This window comes from Lagenorhynchus albirostris, chromosome 15 (assembly GCF_949774975.1).
Source record: "Lagenorhynchus albirostris chromosome 15, mLagAlb1.1, whole genome shotgun sequence".
Taxonomy (NCBI): Eukaryota; Metazoa; Chordata; class Mammalia; order Artiodactyla; family Delphinidae; genus Lagenorhynchus; species Lagenorhynchus albirostris.
This window is the reverse complement of record NC_083109.1, coordinates 74,607,030-74,628,242: the sequence shown is the minus strand read 5'-3', so window position 1 is coordinate 74,628,242 and position 21,213 is coordinate 74,607,030. Positions and strand designations below refer to the sequence as shown.

Here is a 21,213-nt window from a genome sequence, read left to right as displayed (position 1 = left end):
ATGTCACAGCCACTAGCATTATTTACTCTTCAGCTCTGTGACTTCTCCTTGGCACTTCCTTATATTTTCCATCTCTTTGCTTTAGTTCTCATTGTGTTCATTCATTCTTCTCCCCAGTTTGGTGACCTTCTTTATGACCATCACTTGGAACTCTTTATCACGTCAATTACTTATTTCCATTTCATTAAGGTTTCTTCTGCGGTTTTATCTTGTTCTTTCATTTGAAGTGTATTCTTGTGTTCCTTCATTTTGCTTGACTCTCTGTGTAGGTTTCTGTACAGTAAGTGGAACAACCACCTCTCCCAGTCTTGAAGGCGTGGTCCTGTGTAGGAGATGAACCTTGTCATTCAGCCCTGCCTGAGCTCTTATCTCTTAAACCTCTGTGCTTGGCCAAGCAGCCTGTTGTATTTCTAATAGCTCCCAGTAATTGAGGATGCACAAGACCTGTCAGTGTCCCAGAGGGGAGCACCTCGGTACCTAGATTCAGACTGACTAGAAGTCAGATCCTCAGGGATCAGCTTTGAGAAGTGTGCAAATATATACAGTCCTGTGGGACTGAAAGCATAAACCCTGATAGCCACCAGAGCCAGGTCGTCTGGAGGTGTCCCCTGGTGGCAGTTACAAAAACTGGGGCTCCAGATGAGTGTATAAGCTCTCTTCTGGGTGATACCAGGGAGCTATAGCCAGGCAGAGGGAGAGCACCAGAATGGCGTCCACAGCCTACAATCCTTGAGACCACCTCTGTAGGCCACTAAATGTGTGCAATCCTGAAGCCTGCCCCTCAGGTTGAAGCCCCAGGACCGACAAAGCGGACTCCTTCTCAGAAATACTGGGGGGGGGTGCCTCAGTCTGCTGTCTGTGCAGTGGCCTGGGGTGGTAGCCTGCCAAGAACCTTCTCTCTGATTCCATAGTCTGTGGGACCCAGTAATGCAGTACCCCTTGCCCCCTGCCACCGAAGGCAGGCGCTCATGGGGATACCCCCTGGGTGGCAACTGCAAAAACTGGGGCACCAGATATAGAAACCAGGGAACCAGAGGCTTGCAAAACTCCCCTTCAGGAAGCGCTGGCACTGTAGAGCACAGCAAGGATGAGTGTGAAGATAGCTGCCCCCTGAAGTCTCTAGAAGGGATTACAGACAGCCCTTAGATGCATGTTTAATTAGAGTCTTTCCCCTAGGCCACAGTCATGATAATTAGCTAACAGGCCTCCTTCATGGAAAGACTGATTGCTTGGGTCTGTTGCCTGTTACTGCACCCACGGGATGGGAGCTGTTTAAGAACTCTTTCTTCGTTGTTTACAGCTCTGGGGGACCCATAAGCATAAGCCCCACTGGCCTCCAGCGCCCACCGATCAAGTGACATCCCCTAGATGGCAGCCACAAACACTGGGGCACCAGATGTAGGTAACAGCACTCTGCTGGTAGATACTGGTGCTCTAGAGCAGAGGGAGGGTACAGAGATGGAGCCTGCCAGTCTCAGTCCCTGGAGAGTGTTCCAACAACCTCCTAGATGTGTATTAAACTAGACGCCTACCCCTCAGACCAATGCCTCCACATAAACCGTCGAGCCTCCTTCACTTCAAGTCTAGGCGCGATCCATCAGCTGCCTCTTTGCTGGTTCCTGGGACGGGCGAGTCTGAGCTCGTGAGCCTTTAAGAGCGGATTCTCGGATTGCTTCAGTTTTGTGGGTTTCAGGACGCGAGCCCTGTTAGTTTTCAAAGTTAGATGTTTGAGGGCTCCTCTTTCAAGTGTGTGTCTTAAAGGTTGGGATGCCTGATGTGGGGTTCGAACCGTTTGTTCCTCTGGGAGAAGCTCTGGGTTTTGAGTTCCCTCCTGATTGTGGGTCACTGTGCCAGGGATGGGGTTTATGGTGTACCAGCCTCTCCTACCTGCTTCAATGTGGTTTTCCCCTTGTTTGTCCGATGTGTAGTTGTTATTCAGCCAGCTTTCAGGTTCTTAAAAGAGGAAATTGTTCCATATGTAGCTGTAGACTCAGTGTGTCCATGGGAGGAGGTGAGCTCAGGATCTTCCTACCTTGCCATCTTGAACTGAAACTCCAAGTTAAACATTTTTGAAATTTTATCTAGTTGAGCTGTAAACCAGGAATGCCTTGCCTTGCATGGTGGTGAGTTCATTATTCCTGGAGGAACACAGTACAAACTGGGTGGCCATCTCTCTGGAATTCTGCACTTGATGGGGCAGGGTGCTGGCGGAGTTGATCTCTCTTTCCTTCCAACTCAAGATTGTGAGTCGGAACCCAAGTGTACTATTTGCCTTAGGCTTAGAGAATGATTTACTCAGTTCTCTTCCACGAGGAAGCAACTGATGTACTTGAACTCTTATGCCCTCATTGAAGATATTAAGACTGACGTAACCTGTGGACATGATGTCTGGGGAGCACTGAGGATACAGGGCAGAAAATGTCAAAATCAGCATAATAATGCAGATGTCCACAAAAGTCAAGATCTTCATACTAATATATGAACTGGGGAATCAAGAAGGATTTGACATGAGTTCATGAAGCAGTGTTTACCCATTTCTGACATGTCCCCAGGAAATTTCTGTATCAACATTAGCACGTGGTAATATATTTGGTCAGCTCATCTTATCATGCACTTACTCATTCATTCATTCACTTGCGTTGCTCATCCATCCATTCCTTCATGTGTACAACATGTATGAGGTGCTTATGAGCAAGCCTATCTGTAAGACACAGAGATGTCACCCTGTTTGCAAGAAGCCTGTGCCCTTGTGAGTGAACAGTCAAGGACACCTATAATAGGATAGAAGCAAGGCTGTGGTTGAGATTTCTACCAAGGAGCGGCATCTGACTTTCTGGGTTGGGTAGCGCTCAGCAAGGATTTGCAGTGTTGTGTTGAGTAGCAAGGATGACTGGCAGAGGCACTGAGAGGCAGTGGCTACTTAGAAGCATCAGAAGTGGGTGGGGTAGCTAAAAGGATGCAACAGAGAGGAAGGTGGAGGATGAGGCTGGGCAGGGAGTCAGCTAGTGAGTGCCTTTGTCTATTACATAACAGTTTTTGGATTTTTTTAGGCAGAAGGAATGCACTAATGAATTTTAAGCTTAGTGGTCAGATGTGCATGTTAGAAAGCTCACTTTGCAAGACACAGTGTTAGGAGTTGACCACAATGACTCAAGGAAGAGATGACTTGCTTTTGAATCTGGGTGGCGGCAGAAGGGATGGAGAGGAGGAACAGAGTCCAAAGGTGTGAGAAACCAGCGCCAGGGGTCATTTGAGTAATGAATTTGAAATGTTATAGTTAGATAGATAAAGGGAATATGTATTATATAGCATAATTTATATAGTTAGCACATATGTTTAACATTAATATTATATATATATGTAATAAAGTGCTAGTATAATGCTTTGTATCTAATGAACATTTGTCAGTAAAACTAACATTTGTATCCAAAAATGGTGCTTCCACTCTCTCTTTTGGCAGTATTTCCGGATGAGCTTTTCTGTTCCATTGATCCACCTGTCACTTCTTCTTTCATTATCTCACTATCTTTTTTTAAAGTAATTTTTATTGGAGTAGAGTTGATTTACAATGTTGCGTTAGTTTCAAATGTACAGCAAAGTGAATCAGTCATACATGTACATGTATCTACTGTTTTTTTAGATTCTGTTCCCACATAGGTCATTACAGAGTATTGAATAGAGTTCCCTGTGCTATACAGCAGGTTCTTATTAGTTATCTCTCTTATATATAGTAGTGGGTATATGTCAGTCCCAGTCTCCCAATTTATCCCTCCCCCACTTTCCCCCTTGGTAACCATACGTTTGTTTTCTACACCTGGGATTCTATTTCTGTTTTGTAAATAAGTTCATTTGTACCAGTTTTTTAGATTCCACGTATGAGCGATAGCATATGATATTTGTCTCTGTCTGACTTACTTCACTCAGTATGACAATCTCTAGGTCCATCCATGTCGCTGCAAATGGCATTATTTCGTTCTTTATTAAATGGCTGAGTAATGTTCCCTTATATGTATATATTCACTATCTTAATAATTAGAGCTTTTCAGTGTGTTTTCCTAGCTGATAGGTTAACTCCCTTCCTGGCTCTTCTTCACACATTCCTCTCTGTCTCTGTGATCATGCTGGCTTCCTCGGGAAGGCCCCCTCACCCTCCCAGGTGTACATGGAATTCCGGAATAAGCCTGGAATTACTGCTCACTATTAAGCTTATGGCTGTGACTTCCTGAGTGTCTGTAAGTTTTATCAGCTTCCAAATGCTTTGACATCGTGTGGGATCTCCCTGGGACTCTGTGACTTTCAGGAGGCGTTGGGGTCTCTGTAGAGACCCCCCAACACATGCTTTCCCAATGGAAGAAGGCCATGCGACATGCTGGGCTCTTTGGCTGTGTGTGTGTTTGTGTGTGTCTGTGCGTGAGTGTGTTGTGTGTGTCTGTGTTGGTGGGTGTGGTTCCCCCACACTAGGCTGTGGCTGCCAAGAGGACGAGGAGCCTTATGGGTTGACGAGGCACCAGACTGCATTTTGTTTCTGTCTCTACCCTGGAGTGTGTGCGTGTGTTTTGAGTTGCGTCCCTGTTTCTGAAAGAATAACGCTGGTTATCTGTAAACTCGTCAGTTTAAACTGTGACCCTGGAGAAAATGATGTCATTAGTTGTATGCAGGGAGGTGGGAAGGTAGCTGCGAGCTGACTTACAACCTTGGCCATGGAGCCTTTGTAGCTTGGGCCAAACCGAAGACAGAGGTGGGCAGAGTGATTTATTCTTGCTGAGCAGTTGTCGAGCCAGGAGACCTCGGGACTCCTGGGCTCAGTGTGAGATAGATGAAGCTGCTTCCTCATCCACGTGAGGTGTCCTGCAGAAATTTGGTGTTGACTCAACTGCACTAGAAGGGGATTTCTCAAATTTCAGAGGTGGAGGTTATTTTTATTAATTAATATTTGGAAAATTGGGTGGCTATTTGAGAAAAGAATATATAGTTTAGAGCATCTATGCTCTAACCTCTCTGCATCTATGTGAATTTCCTCTCAGTCACCATAGCACTTTTTTTTTTAACATCTTTATTGGAGTATAATCGCTTTACAATGGTGTGTTAGTTTCTGCTTTGTAACAAAGTGAATCAGTTATACATATACATATGTCCCCATATCTCTTCCCTCTTGCATCTCCCTCCCTCCCACCCTCCCTAACCATAGCATTTTAATTAGTATTGCTTTATTTCTTAATATCAGATAGGCCCCCCCCTCAGTTTTCTTCTTTTAGAAAAATATCTAAGTTTTATTACCTCTGTGTTCTTCTAGGTTAATTTTAGAACCTTTTGTTACGTTTCAGAAAAAAATTCCATTTGGAATTACATTAAACCTGTACATTAAAAAGAAATAATGGTATCTTCATAACATTCCATCTTCTAATTAAGAAACACGTCTCCCTCTGCCAGTTTATATATGTCTCATTTTATCCATTTAGCAAAATTTTCTAATTTTCCTCCTATTGGTTAAAGTTATGTCTAAGTGTACTGTCATAGTTGTTGCTTTCACAGATAGAAATTTTTTTACATTTGATACACTGGTTGGTTATAGCCAGAATACAAAACACTGCCCTGGAAGCACTTAATGTCGCTGGCATGGCCATCTTCAAGGTTACCAGGGCCCTTATCACTGCCAAACCAAATGGCCCTTTTCAGGCTTGATTTCCCTGTGACATTCATCAGTGTGGACTCTCTTTTTCTTTATGAATATACACGTACTGTAATATGTAGTGGTAATCCCTCTTCTCTTCTCCTAGTAGATGTTTTTCTCATGGGTATTTACTTTTCTTTCTCAACATCACTTTATAATAGATGGCTCCAAGTTCAATCTTCACATCTCATCCCTACTCATCCATATATACTCAGCCGTTTTTAAGACCTTTCTATGGGTCAGGCACTGGGGTGACCACATCCCTGCCATTAAGTACCTAGACGTGGAACCATAGGAGAAGCCTTCCTACGGGACAGGTAAGATGCTGTATCTGTCAGGAGCCCAGCAAGAAACAAGTGGCACACTCAGAAGGGGTGATTAAAGGGATTTTAGCAAAACATTTACAAAAGTTTGGGCAGAGTTAAGGGAGATCAGCAAGGAATGACCAGGCATGGTGAATTACTCCAAGGCTAGGAACAGAGGAGGAAGCAGTTGCCATGCCAATGCCTAAAGGGGCAGGAAGAGGGAGAGGTTAACAGAACACGGGGTTAGCTCTAAGCCTAGGCTAACCCTAGGAGATACCTGCCTGAACACAACTGTGCCATGGTAGCATGCAGCCTCTACCAAACCACACCTGGTTGGGAGGGAGCTGGGGGATAAATACCCCAACCTCTCTCTCTTCTTGTCCATCAGTTTCCTCAAGGAAGCTCCTGGTGGTTGAGCCCAACCCAAAGCCAGAAGGCAAGGGAACCCATGATGCTGTCTAAATAGGTCTGTCTCCTGGGGCATAAAGCAGAGAAAAAGGGTGGAGAGAAACATGAATAATATTCAGTAGAGGTGCTATGGGATGGCTGACCTCAATTTGTCCTTCCTTCTTCCTTACTTTCAACTTCTTGCCAATAGCATCCCTTGGCTCTGCGGTCTTCAGCTACAGTAACTCAAGAGGCAGCGCCTCTTGAGGGAGAAGAAGGCAATGCCGAGTCCTCTCAGGCCGGGGGCCAAGCAGCCACCCCGTTCTCTTCCCTCTTTCCCTCCTTCTCTTTGCCAATTGCAACTTCCATGCCTACATGTTCATATCAGTCTGCAGCGGCTACAGTTGCTTCTGGCCGAAAAGCAAAGGGCACTTTCAGAAAAGAAGGTTCCCTGGGTGCATGGAGTCATCGCAGCTTGTCCCAGTGGCATCTTCTCCCAGCTAAGTAAGGACCAACTTGAGTCTTGTTGGTGAACTCGAACTGTTATTTATTGTTGCCAGCAGTCTCTGGGACCTGCTAAGTAAGCACATTAAAATGCAAGTGAAAATTTTTGCTGCTTTGTTGAACCTTTCTGGCAGATTCAATTGGGGGGAAAATGGAACACATGGACCACAAAATATATAATTCATAGTTGTCACATTGCACTCTGAGGAATGATCTTTTTTGAGGCTGCTAAGTGGGTGCCTTTCATGATGGAAGAAATAATGCCACAGAAAGGGAAAAAAAATCTCACTTGGGAGGTGGTTTTCCCCATGTGTCCTTGGTAGGATTAGCCTGCATTCCTAGACTTAATTCCCATGCCATTTTGTAATAAATTCCCTCCCTGGCCCCTCTGCCTGCATTGGAAAGGCTGTCCATGGGAGCATGCTGGGCAAACACAGCTGAGATGCATTTTAGCTCCGAGGTGGCATTTTATGACCTGGGATTGGAAGCTATCTATTTAGACGGGACAAAAGAAATGCTGTATTGTCAAGGGGAGAAAAAGGTGTGCACAGATGAAATAAGAGGAAGAATCAGATGTTTTCCACCGAAGCTGCTGAGTTAAGGTGAAGGTCAATCCTGCTCCATTTGGGCAGTCTCTCTTCTTGACCCTTGGGCTCCATTCTGGCAAGAAAACCACAGAAGGCTGAGTTTCTGGCTTTCGAGAAGAGGCTGCAAATATTGGGGAGGGAAAAGGGAAACCCAGGGCGAATGATCAAAAGCAGACAAAACGAGGAGAAAAACCCACTGTCAGTAGTCTCTTTATCATCTTCTAAAATTATGTAATATTTCCCACATCATATATATCACGTATGTGTCAGGTGATGATTATATAATGAATACTAGCCGTGTCTCCCTCCCAGCTTTACAATGGAGCGTTACCAGAATCTTGAGGTCCTTTGGGTGTCCTTCTCCCATCATAATCGACGCTCTTTTTTACTGCTGTTTATAGTTTCAGTACATAGATTTTTATTTCTAAACTATATTTTGATTACTTTTTGAAACTTTGTATAAATGGAATTCTATGCATTTTTTAAACATCTTTATTGGAGCATAATTGCTTTACAATGCTGTGTTAGTTTCTGCTGTGTAACAAAGTGAATCAACTATACATATACATATATCCCAATATCCCCTCCCTCTTGCATCTCCCTCCCACCCTCCCTATCCCACCCCTCTAGGTGGTCACAAAGCACCGAGCTGATCTCCCTGTGCTATGTGGCTGCTTCCCACTAGCTATCTATTTTACGTTTGGCAGTGTATCTATGTCCATGCCACTCTCTCACTTCATCCCAGCTTACCCTTCCCCCTCCCTGTGTCCTCAAATCCATTTTCTATGTCTGCATCTTTATTCCTGTCCTGCCCCTACGTTCTTCAGAACCTTTTTTTTTTTATTCCATTTATATGCGTTAGCATACAGTATTTGTTTTTTACTTTCTGACTTACTTCACTCTGTATGAGTCTCTAGGTCCATCCACCTCACTACAAATAACTCAATTTCGTTTCTTTTTATGGCTGTGTAATATTCCATTGTATACATGTGCCACATCTTCTTTATCCATTCATCTGTCAATGGATAGTTAGGTTGCTTCCATGTCCTGGCTGTTGTAAATAGAGCTGCAATGAACATTACTGTACATGACTCTTTTTGAATTATGGTTTTCTCAGGGTATATGCCCAGTAGTGGGATTGCTGGGTTGTATGGTAGTTCTATTTTTAGTTTCTTGAGGACACTCCATACTGTTCTCCACAGTGGCTGTATTAATTTACATTCCCACCAACAGTGCAAGAGGGTTCCCTTTTCTCCACACCCTCACCTGCATTTATTGTTTTCAGATTTTTTGATGGTGGCCATTCTGACTGATGTGAGGTGATACCTCATTGTAGTTTTGATTTGCATTCCTCTAATGATTAGTGATATTGAGCATCCTTTCATGTGCCTCTTGGCCATCTGTATGTCTTCTTTGGAAAAATGTCTATTTAGGTCTTCTGCCCATTTTGGATTGGGTTGTTTGGTTTTTTTTTGATATTGAGCTGCATGAGCTGCTTGTATATTTTGTAGATTAATCCTTTGTCAGTTGCTTCATTTGCAAATATTTTCTCCCATTCTGAGGGTTATCTTTTAGTCTTGTTTATGGTTTCCTTTTTTGTGCAAATGCTTTTTTTTTCTTTTTCTTTTTTTTTTTTTGCGGTACGCGGGCCTCTCACTGCTGTGGCCTCTCCCGTTGCGGAGCACAGGCTCCGGACGCGCAGGCTCAGCGGCCATGGCTCACGGGCCCAGCCGCTTCGCGGCATGTGGGATCTTCCCGGACCGGGGCACGAACCCGTGTCCCCTGCATCGGCAGGTGGACTCTCAACCACTGTGCCACCAGGGAAGCCCTGTGCAAATGCTTTTAAGTTTCATTAGGTCCCATTTGTTTATTTTTGGTTTTATTTCCATTTCTCTAGGAGATGGGTCAAAAAGGATCTTGCTGTGATTTATGTCATAGAGTGTTCTGCCTATGTTTTCCTCTAAGGGTTTTATAGTGTCTGGCCTTACATTTAGGTCTTTAATCCATTTAGAGTTTATTTTTGTGTATGGTGTCAGGGAGTGTTCTAATTTCATTCTTTTACATGTAGTTGTCCAGTTTTCCCAGCACCACTTATTGAAGAGGCTGTCTTTTCTCCATTGTATATTCTTGCCTCCTTTATCAAAGATAAGGTGACCATATGTGCGTGGGTTTATCTCTGGGCTTCCTATCCTGTTCCACTGATCTATATTTCTGTTTTTGTGCCAGTACCATACTGTCTTGATTACTGTAGCTTTGTAGTATAGTCTGAAGTCCAGGATCCCGATTCCTCCAGCTCCGTTTTTCTTTCTCAAGACTGCTTTGGCTATTCGGAATCTTTTGTGTTTCCATACAAATTGTGAAATTTTTTGTTCTAGTTCTGTGAAAAATGTCAATGATAGTTTGATAGAGATTGCATTGAATTTGTAGATTGCTTTGGGTAGTATAATCATTTTCACAATGTTAATTCTTCCAATCCAAGAATATTGTCTATCTCTCCATCTGTTTGTATCATCTTTAATTTCTTTCATCTGTGTCTTATAATTTTCTGCATACAGGTCTTTTGTCTCCTTAGGTAGGTTTATTCCTAGGTATTTTATTCTTTTTGTTGCAATGCTAAATGCGAGTGTTCCCTTAATTTCTCTTTCAGATTTATTGTCATCAGTGTATAGGAATGCAAGAGATTTCCGTGCATTAATTTTGTATCCTGCTACTTTACCAAATTCATTGATTAGCTCTAGTAGTTTTCTGGTAGCATTTTTAGGATTCTCTATGTATACTATCATTCATCTGCAAGCAGTAACAGTTTTACTTCTTCTTTTCTGGTTTGGATTCCTTTTATTTCTTTTTCTTCTGTGATTGCTGTGGTTAAAACTTCCCAAACTATGTTGAATAGTAGTGGTGAGAGTGGGCAACGTTGTCTTGTTCATGATCTTAGTGGAAATGGTTTCAGTTTTTCACCATTGAGAACGATGTTGGCTGTGGGTTTGTCATATATGGCCTTTATTATGTTGAGGTAGGTTCCCTCTATGCCCACTTTCTAGAGAGTTTTTATCATAAATGGATGTTGAACTTTGTCAAAAGCTTTTTCTGAATCTATTGAGATGATCATACGGTTTTTCTTCTTCAATTTGTTAATATGGTGTATCACATTGATTGATTCGCGTATATTGAAGAATCCTTGCATTCCTGGGACAAACCCCACTTGATCATGGTGTATGATCCTTTTAATGTGCTATTGGAATCTGTTTGCTAGTATTTTGTTGAGGATTTTTGCATCTGTGTTCATCAGTGATATTGGCTTGTAGTTTTCTTTTTTTGTGGCATCTTTGGTTTTGGTGTCAGGGTGATGGTGGCCTTGTAGAAGGAGTTTGGGAGTGTCCCTCCCTCTGCTATATATTGGAAGAGTTTGAGAAGGATAGGTGTTAGGTCTTCTCTAAATGTTTGATAGAATTCGCCTGTGAAGCCATCTGGTCCTGGGCTTTTGTTTGTTGGAAGATATTTAATCACAGTCTCAATTTTAGTGCTTGTGATTGGTCTGTTTATATTTTCTATTTCCTCCTGGTTCAGTCTCAGAAGGTTGTGCTTTTCTAAGAATTTGTCCATTTCTTCATATAGTTGCTTGTAGTAATCTCTCATGATCCTTTGTATTTCTGCATTGTCAGTTGTTACTTCTCCTTTTTCATTTCTATTTCTGTTGATTTGAGACTTCTCCCTTTTTTTCTGGACGAGTCGGGCTAATGGTTTATCAATTTTGTTTATCTTCCCAAAGAACCAGCTTTTAGTTTTATTGATCTTTGCTCTTGTTTTCTTCATTTCTTTTTCTTTTATTTCTGATCTTGTCTTTATGATTTCTTTCCTTCTGCTAACTTTGGGGTTTTTTTGTTCTTTCTCTGATTGCTTTATGTGTAAGGCTAGGTTGTTTATTTGAGATGTTTCTTGTTTCTTGAGGTAGGATTGTATTGCTGTAAACTTCCCTCTTAGAACTGCTTTTGCTGCATCCCATAGATTTTGGGTCTTCATTGTCATTTGTTTCTAGGTATTTTTTGATTTTTCTCTTTTTTTAATTTAATTTATTTTTTTACACAGCAGGTTCTTATTAGTTATCCATTTTACACATATTAGTGTATATGTGTCAATCACAATCTCCCAGTTTATCACACCACCCCCACCCCCACCCCCACCCCCACCCCCACCCCCACCCCCACCCCCACCCCCACCAGATTTCCTCAGTGATCTCTTGGTTATTTAGTAGTGTATTGTTTAGCCTCCATGTGTTTGTATTTTTTACACATTTTTTCCTGTAATTTATATCTAGTCTTATAGAGTTGTGGTTGGAAAAAATACTTGATACGATTTCCATTTTCTTAAATTTACCAAGTCTTGATTTGTGACCCAAGATATGACCTATACTGGAGAATGTTCCATGAGCACTTGAGAAGAAAGTGTAATCTGCTGTTTTGAATGGAATGTCCTGTAAATATCAATTAAGCCCATCTTGTTTAATGTATCATTTAAAGCTTGTGTTTCCTTATTTATTTTCATTTTGGATGATCTGTCCATTGGTGAAAGGGGGGGGTTAAAGTCCCCTACTATGATTGTGTTACTATTGAGATCCCCTTTTATGGCTGTTAGCATTTGCCTTATGTATTGAGGTGCTCCTATGCTGGGCGTATAAATATTTACAATTGTTATATCTTCTTCTTGGATTTATCCCCTGATCATTATTTAGTGTCCTTCATTGTCTCTTGTAATAGTCTTTATTTTAAATTCTATTTTGTCTGATATGAGAGTTGCTACTCCAGGTTTCTTTTGATTTCCATTTGCTTGGAATATCTTTTTCCATCCCGTCACTTTCAGTCTGTATGTGTCCCTAGGTCTGAAGTGGGTCTCTGGTAGACAGCATATATACGGGTCTTATGTTTGCATCCATTCAGCCAGTCTGTGTCTTTTGGTTGGAGCATTTTATCCATTTACATTTAAGGTACTTATTGATATATATGTTCCTATTACTATTTTCTTAATTCCTTTGGGTTTGTTATTGTAAGGCTTTTCCTTCTCTTGTGTTTCCTGCCTAGAGAAGTTCCTTTAGCATTTGTTGTAGAGCTGGTTTGGTGGTGCTGAATTCTCTTAGCTTTTCTGTAAAGGTTTTAATTTCTCCGTTGAATCTGAATGAGATCCTTGCTGGGTAGAGTAATCTTGATTGTAGGTTTTTCCCTTTCATCACTTTAAATATGTCCTGCCACTCACTTCTGGCTTGCAGAGTTTCTGCTGAAAGATCAGCTATTAACCTTGCGGGGATTCCCTTTTATGTTAATTGTTGCTTTTCCCTTGCTGTTTTTAATATTTTTTGTTTGCATTTAAGTTTTGATAGTTTGATGAATATGTCTTGGCATGTTTCTCCTTGGATTTACCCTGTATAGGACTCTCTGTGCTTCCTGGTCTTGATTGACTATTTCCTTTCCCATATTAGGGAAGTCTTCAACTGTAATCCCTTCAAGTATTTTCTCAGTCCCTTTTTCTTTCTCTTCTACATCTGGGACCCTTATAATTCGAATGTTGGTGTGTTTAATGTTGTCCCAGAGGTCTCTGAGACTGTCCTCAATTCTTTTTTCTGCTCTGCAGTAGTTATTTCCACTATTTTACCTTCCAGGTCACTTATCCGTTCTTCTGCCTCAGTTATTCTGCTACTGTTTCCTTCTAGAGAATTTTTAATTTCATTTATTGTGTTGTTCATCATTGTTTGTTTGCTCTTTAGTTCTTCTAGGTCCTTGTGAAACGTTTCTTGTATTGTCTCCATTCTATATCCAAGATTTTGGATCATCTTTTCTATCATTACTTTGAATTCTTTTTTCAGGTAGACTGCCTATTTCCTCTTCATTTCTTTGGTCTGGTGGGTTTTTACCTCACTCCTTTATTTGCTGTGTGTTTCTCTGTCTTCTCATTTTGCTTAACTTACTGTGTTTGAGGTCTCCTTTTGGCAGGCTGCAGGTTCGTAGTTCCCGTTGTTTTTGGTGTCTGCCCCCAGTGGCTAAGGTTGGTTCAGTGGGTTGTGTAGGCTTCCTGGTGGAGGGGGCTGGTGCCTGTGTTCTGGTGAATGAGGCTGGATCTTGTCTTTCTGGGGGGCAGGTCCATGTCTGGTGGTGTGCTTTGGGGTGTCTGAGGCCTTATTATGATTTTAGGCAGCTTCTCTGCTAATGGGTGGGGTTGTGTTCCTGTCTTGCTAGTTGTTTGGCATAGGGTGTCCAGCAGTGTAGCTTGCTGGTCATTGAGCGGAGCTGCGTCTTAGCATTGAGTTGGAGATCTCTGGGAGAGCTTTCACCGTTTCATATTACGTGAGGCCAGGAGATCTCTGGCGGACCAGTGTCCTGAACTCGGCTTTCCTACCTCAGAGGCTCAGGCCTGACACCCGGCCAGAGCACCAAGACCCTGTCACCCACACGACTCAGAAGAAAATGGAGAAAAAAAAAGAACGAACAAAAGAAAAATCAATAAATAAAATAATAAAGTTATTAAAATAGAAAAAACTTATTAAAAATAAAAAAATAGAAAAGTAATTAAAAAAAAGAAAGAGAGAAAGAAAGGAGAGAGCAACAAAATCAAAAACAAATCCACAAATGATAACAAGCACTAAAAACTATACTTAAACCCCCCCCCAAAAACCCCAGATAGAAACCTAGGACAAATGGCAAAAGCAAAGCTATACAGACAAAATCACACACAGAAGCATACACATACACACTCACAAAAAGAGAAAAAGGAAAAAAAATGTATATATAAAAGGAAGAGAGCAACCAAGTCAATAAACAAATCTACCAGTGATAATAATCTCTAAATACTAAACTAAGATAAACATAAAACCAGAACCCAGTCAGTCGCATACAGCCAACCCCTAGTCTACTGTGGCTCCCAAAGTCCACCGCCTCAATTTGGGATGATTCGTTGTCTATTCAGGTATTCCACAGATGCAGGTACATCAAGTTGATTGTGGAGATTTAATCTGCTGCTCCTGAGGCTGCTGGGAGAAATTTCCCTTTCTCTTCTTTGTTCGCACAGTTCCCGGGACTCAGCTTTGGATTTGGCCCCGCCTCTGCGTGTAGGTCGCCGGAGGGCATCTGTTCTTCGGACAGGATGGGGTTAAAGGAGCCGCTGATTCGGGGGCTCTGGCTCACTCAGGCTGGGGGAGGGAGGGGTATGGATGCCGGGCGAGCCCGCGGCGGCAGAGGCCGGCGTGACGTTGCACCAGCCTGAGGCGCGCCGTGCATTCTCCTGGGGAAGTTGTCCCTGGATCACGGGACCCTGGCAGTGGCGGGCAGCACAGGCTCCCGGGGGGTGTGGTTAGTGACCTGTGCTCGCACACAGGCTTCTTGGAGGCTGCAGTAGCAGCCCTAGCATCTCATGCCCATCTCTGGTGTCCACGCTGATAGCTGCGGCTCGCGCCCGTCTCTGGAGCTCGTTTAGGCGGTGCTCTGAATCTCCTCTCCTTGCGCACCCTGAAACAATGGTCTCTTGCCTCTTCGGTAGTTCCAGACCTTTTCCCGGACTCCCTCCTGGCTAGCTGTGGCGCAGTAGCCCCTTCAGGCTGTGTTCATGCAGCTGACCCCAGTCCTCTCCCTGGGATCTGAGCCTCAGCTCCCAGCCCCAACCCGTCCCGCCGGGTGAGCACACAAGCCTCTCGGGCTGGTGAGTGCCGGTCGGCACCGATCCTCTGTGTGGGAATCTTTCCGCTTTGTCCTCTGCACCCCTGTTGCTGCACTCTCCTCTTTGGCTCCTAAGCTTCCCCGCCCTGCCACCCTCGTCTCCACCAGTGAAGGGGCTTCCTAGTGTGTGGAAACTTTTCCTCCTTCACAGCTCCCTCCCAGAGGTGCAGGTCCTGTCCCTATTCTTTTTTCTCTGTTTTTCCTTTTTTTGTTGTTTTTTTGTTTTTTTGTGGTACGCGGGCCTCTCCCTGTTGTGGCCTCTCCCGTTGCGGAGCACAGGCTCCGGACGCGCAGGCTCAGTGGCCACGGCTCACTGGCCCAGCCGCTCCGCGGCACGTGGGATCTTCCCGGACCGGGGCACGAACCCATGTCCCCTGCATCGGCAGGCGGACTCTCAACCATTGTGCCACCAGGGAAGCCCTGTTTTTCCTTTTTTCTTTTGCCCTACCCAGGTACGTGGGGAGTTTTTTGCCTTTTGGGAAGTCTGAGGTCTTCTTCCATCATTCAGTAGGTGTTCCGTAGGAGTTGTTCCACGTGTAGATGTAGTTTTGATGTATTTGTGGGGAGCAAGGTGATCTCCACATCCTACTTGTCCGCCATCTTGAAGGTGCCCCTCAATTCTGTGCGTTTTTGATGCTCGCTCTTTCCATGAAGTCTATGAGATTTATCTGTTTATCTGCAAGTCATTCATTCTCATTGCTGTATAGTATTCCTTTTTAATGAGTGTATTACCATTTATTTACCATTCTTCATTGTAGTTTGAACACTGGATTCTTCCTTCCTACAAAATTTCCTGGGCGGAGTATTTGTGTGTTTGTTCAGAGCTGGGTGGAATGTCTTATTCTGTCTCCATTACTTTTGGATGGTCAAATAATTAATCCTTCTAAGCCTCCATTTTTTCATCTCTGAAGTGATCATGGTAATATCTACCCTGCCTGCCTAAGAGAAAAATGGATACAAAAGCATTTAAAAAATTTAAAGCCTAAACAACAGTCAACAGTGGGTGGGGAGAGAGTGGTCAAGTGGATTTATGAAGACAGCAGAAAGTTTAAGCACTTGGTTGGTATTGAGATGTTTCTCCATCCTTTTAAGCCTTCCTTGAAGTCTTGAGCTTCAAAGGAAGCTTCAGTGAGGGAACATGCATGCAGAGTACAGAAGTAGTAAGTCCTAAAGTATGCAGCTCCTCCTGTAGATATGGTGGAAGCATAAGAGGGCGTGTGGTCAGAGAACACTTCCTGAGCATGTCTCTTTGTTCTTGCTACTCAACATCTTGGCCCTCCCACTCCTTACAATGGCTACCTTCCCTCCAAACTGATAGCTGCCAGGGTTCATGTTTTGGGCCTCCTCTACCTTCTGAACTTCCATGCCCACGTGTTTCAGCTCCCCACTGGACATATGATCCTATCTGAATGTCCCATGAATGCTCCATATACCACATGTAGAGAGTAGAATGCATCTTCTCGTACTTTCTTCTGTGTGCCCTGTTTTATGAATGATATTGCCACTCAGTCCTCTCGCTGGAAACCCCAAGCTCACTCACTTATTCCTTCTCTCTCACCCTAACTCGTGTCTATCTCCTGCCTTGTGATGATATCTCTTAAATGTTTCTCAAATCTCTCCTCTCTTTTTGATCACCACCCCTCATACCTTAACATGATGCCCCTTCTATCCTGGTCTGGGCTACTGCAACAGCTCCAGAACTAGTCTCCTTATCTGTCACAGAGACCAGGTTTTATCCTCCCTTGTATCTCCAACTATATCCAGAACTCAGGTCTCATCTTCCTTTAACAGCTGCAGAACCTTAACAAAGTTACCACGTTCTCAGATTCAGTGTCCTTATTTGTCAAACAGAGATCATTATCATACCTTCCTCATGAGGTTTTCAAAAGATTAGATGAAACAGTGATAGAATATATGTCAAGCACTTAGCAGGGTGCTTCCCAGCACGCAACAGATGCTCAATAAATGGTAGTTGGCCTTACTGTTAGTGCCTGGGGTCTGTCCTTGTGCTATCTACCTTCTAGGTAAAAATTGTAAATTTTTAATTTACAATTAAATTGTAAATTTTTAAAAATTTAAAAATTTTTAAAAATTACAAAAAATTGTAAATTTTTAAAAATTTAAAAATTTTAAAAATTTACAAAAAATTGTAAATTTTTAATTTACAATTGTAAATACCTAGATCATGTTACTTTCCTTCTCCATGCTTTAGGTACCTTGTCACGTACAGATAAAATCTAACCTCAAGGGAACCAAGGCTGCATAATGAATCTTGTGGCCCTAAGCACTTTGGCCTTCACAGAAAAACAATAAAACAACAATTTAAAAAAGAGTATTAAAAATCTTATTTGATAACTGTGTCTTTCTGATTTTAAAAGAAATTTAAACATCTTCCTGAACGCTTAAAAATATTGGGGGACCTAGGCACTGTGTTTACTGTGATGAATAGATAAGTCCTCCCTGAAGGGACCATGTACCTTCTCTCTATCTCTTTTTATCCCCAGTCTTTGCTGAGGTTATTTCCTCCCACCCATCTTTTTTTCTTTTAGTTTCTCTCTCTCTCTCTTTCCTCCCTCCCTCCCTCCCTTCGTTCCTTCCTTTCTTCCTTCCTTCCTCTCTCTCCATCCTTCCCTGTTACTCCTTTCTTACTTGATGTCTTTCTTTTGTTTCATTAGTTTTTGTTCTTTTGTTTATTATTGCTTTCTTTGGACTTCCTCTCTTTTTTTTTCTAATTCCTTGGGTTATATGCTTACCTTATTAATTATCAGTTCTTCCTTTCCCCCTCTTAATATACGCATTTATATAGTTACTTCCAAGTATTGCATTAGCACGATCCTACAAGCTTTGAGATGTACTGTTTCATGTTCTGTTAATTTCATGTAACTTCTAATGGCAATATGATTAATTATTTGACCCATATTTGTTTTAGAAGTCTTTTAAAACTGCCCAAATGTGTGAATCCTTTGTGGTCTTTTATTGTTGGCTTCTGTTTTTTATTGCTTTATGTTCAAAGATGATCTGTAAGCTAGGTTGAGACTTTTTTGTGGCCTGTCAATTGTTTAAATGTTCCATATACTCTTGTAGAGAATGTACGATTATTAGAAAGTCAGGTACAGTGTCCATTAGATCAAACATCTTAATTTTGTTGTTCAGTTCTACCGTATCTTTGCTAAATTTTTGTCCTTCTCTGTTCAGTACTGAGAGATGTGTTAATATTTCCCACTATGATTGTGGATTTGTTAATTTCTTCTTGTAATGTGGTCCATTTTTGCTTTATGTGATTTGAAGCTATGTTGTTAGGTGCTTGGTAGTTTGTCATTCCTAAGAGCTTCTGGTGGATTGCTACTTTTATCATTATGTAATGACCTTCTTCATCCCCATAAGGCTGTTTGCCCTAAAGTCTGTCTTTATCTGATGTTTATAGAGTGATTCCAGCTTTCTTTTGGTTAGTATCGTCATGGTCTATATTTTCTTTATCCAGTTCCACTCTGTTTTTTATTGATCGTATTCATTTTGTGTAGTTACTATAACCAATTACCATAATCTTGATGGCTTCAAACAACAGAAATTTTTTCTCTCACAGTTTGAGGCTAGAATTCTGAAATCAAGATGTTGGCCGGGCCATGCTTTCCCTGAAGGGTCTAGGAAGTAATCCTCCCTTTCCTTTTCCTGGCTTCTGGGAGTTGTTAGCAATCCTGGGCATTGCTTGGCTGGCAGCTGTATCCTTCAATATCTGTTGTCAAATGACCTTCTTCCCTCTGTGTATCTGTGTTTCTATCTCTAAATTTTTCTCATATGAGTACACCAGTTATATTAATTTGATGACATATGCAAAACCCCTATTTCCAAATAAGGTCATACTCATAGGTTCAGAGTAGACGGGGGGCCACTGATCAACTCAGTACCTTCATAATTAGAAATTATGAAACATTTAAGGCGTACAAAAGGTCTCGTATTCTGTGCATGTTTGAGCTCCAAAACGCCAGCCTTTAGTTAATGAGCAATGCATCCTTCACCCCATCCCAGCAGATAGTCTCAGCTCTGATTTTAACTTACCTCTGGGTGTTTCCTTTAACTTATTGCAAGCTCAGCTATGCATTTACAGTATTAAAAAAGTTTTCATTCAGAATTTCTAGGTAGTTTATTGGAAAGTTTTCCTGTTGTTTTAGCCTTCCATCTTGCTGGAAATAGAATTGTCTATCATAAGTGGGTTTTTAAAAATAAATTTATTGAGATTTTTTTCACATGATATCATTCATCCACTGAACATGTACAATTTAGTGGCTTTTAGTATATTCACAAAGTTGTGCAAACATCACCACACTCTATTTCCGGAACATTTCCATCGCCCAAAAAAGACACACGTTAGCAGTCACTCCCCATTCCCTCCCCAAATACTCACCACCCTAAGCAGATACAGATCTACTTTCTATCTCTATAGATGTGCCTATTCTGTGCATTTCAGGTAAACAGAACCATACAGTATGTGGTCTTTCCTGTCCAGCATTATTTCTTCGGCATGTTTTCAAGGTTCACTCATGTTGTATATATCACTACGGACAGTCTCTGACTTACAGTGGTTCGATTTATGAGTTTTTTGACTTTATGATGGTACAAAAGTGATAAGCATTCAGTAGAAACCATACTTTGAATTTTGATCTTTTCCTGAGCCAGCAATATGCAGTACGGTGCTGTCTTATGATGCTGGGCAGTGGCAGCGAGCCACAGCGCCCAGTCAGTCACGTAACATGAAGGTAAACCGCCAACACATTTACAACCATTTTGTACCCATGCAACCATTCTGTTTTACACTTTCAGTACAGTATTCAATACATTCCATGAGATATTCAGCACTCTTTATTATAAAGCATGCTTTGTGTCAGAATGCGTTTGCCCAACTGTAGGTAAGTGTTCTGAGCACATTTAAGGGAGGCTAGGCTAAGCTGGGATGTTTGGTAGGTTAGATGTTTTAAATGCATTTTCAACTTACGATATTTTCAACTTATGATGGGTTTATCGGGATGTACCTCTTTTGTAAGTTGAGGAAGATCTGTACTTTTTAAAAAAGATCGTTTTTTTATTGCCAGATAATATCACATTGCGTGGATGTACCGCATTTTGTTTTATTCACTTATCCGTGGATAGACACAGCTAATATGAATAATGCTTCTATGAACATTTGTGTACAAGTTTTCAAGTGGGCATATCTTTTCATTTCTCTAGGGTAAAAAATGGAACTGCTGGATCATATGGTAAAACTACGCTTAGCATTTTGAAGAACTGCCAAAGTATCTTCCAAAGTAGCCACACCATTGTGCGTTCCCACTAGTAATGTCCTATCGGGAGTGAGTTTAAAATCCAACACAGGTGTCTGTACTTGACCTGGGACGAGTCCTTACAGATTTTGGAGCACAGTGAAGGTGATGTTATTGGAATGGTTGGTGCACGGTGATGTGGCATGAGAGATTAAAGGCCAGGAAGCAGGTCACCTCCTGTGACCAGGAAGTGTTGGACTAATCCAGTTCTCAGTTGATGGTTCCTCTGTTGGGCTGGTGGAGGGCAGAAAAGATGTCAGGGTTCCCGAAAAACACCATGGACGGTGGAAATGATTCTCAGGTAGCAAAATGATGTTCACTGGAGACCAATCCTGAGATGCTTGCTGAACCTTTCCTTTTTGATTTTATATCACGGAAAATAAATGTTTATTTTCAGAGAAGCAGGAAACGGATTACAGGTGTTGCCATTATGGGGTGGAGGAGCATCCTGTGACTGGAGCAGATTTACTGGCCTTTGACTTACTTGAGGATGCCTTCCTGGGAGCTTGTGGTCCTCCTAGGCTTTGTGGTCTGCCCTCCATGAAAGCTGAGGATGCTTTTTACATCTCTGGTCCATGGTCTTCCTGCCCGTGGCAGGAAGTGGGGTGTGTGTGTGCACACGCCTGACGGTGAACAGGGTAGCTTGAGCATTTGAAATAGCAAAAGAGAATGAGAGCCCTTAACAGCAAGAGTTTTCAAGCCGAGAAGTAAAACCTCCCATAACTGTAGGATTTAAAAATTACCCAT

General features: G+C 42.2%; 1 protein-coding gene across 1 annotated transcript in view; it reads left to right on the top strand.

Annotated features, from left to right (window-relative positions):
• The window catches only part of GALNT17 (polypeptide N-acetylgalactosaminyltransferase 17), a 447,370-nt gene that overhangs the window by 158,274 nt on the left and 267,883 nt on the right, over positions 1 to 21,213 (top strand). The gene's annotated exons all lie outside the window — the stretch shown is intronic.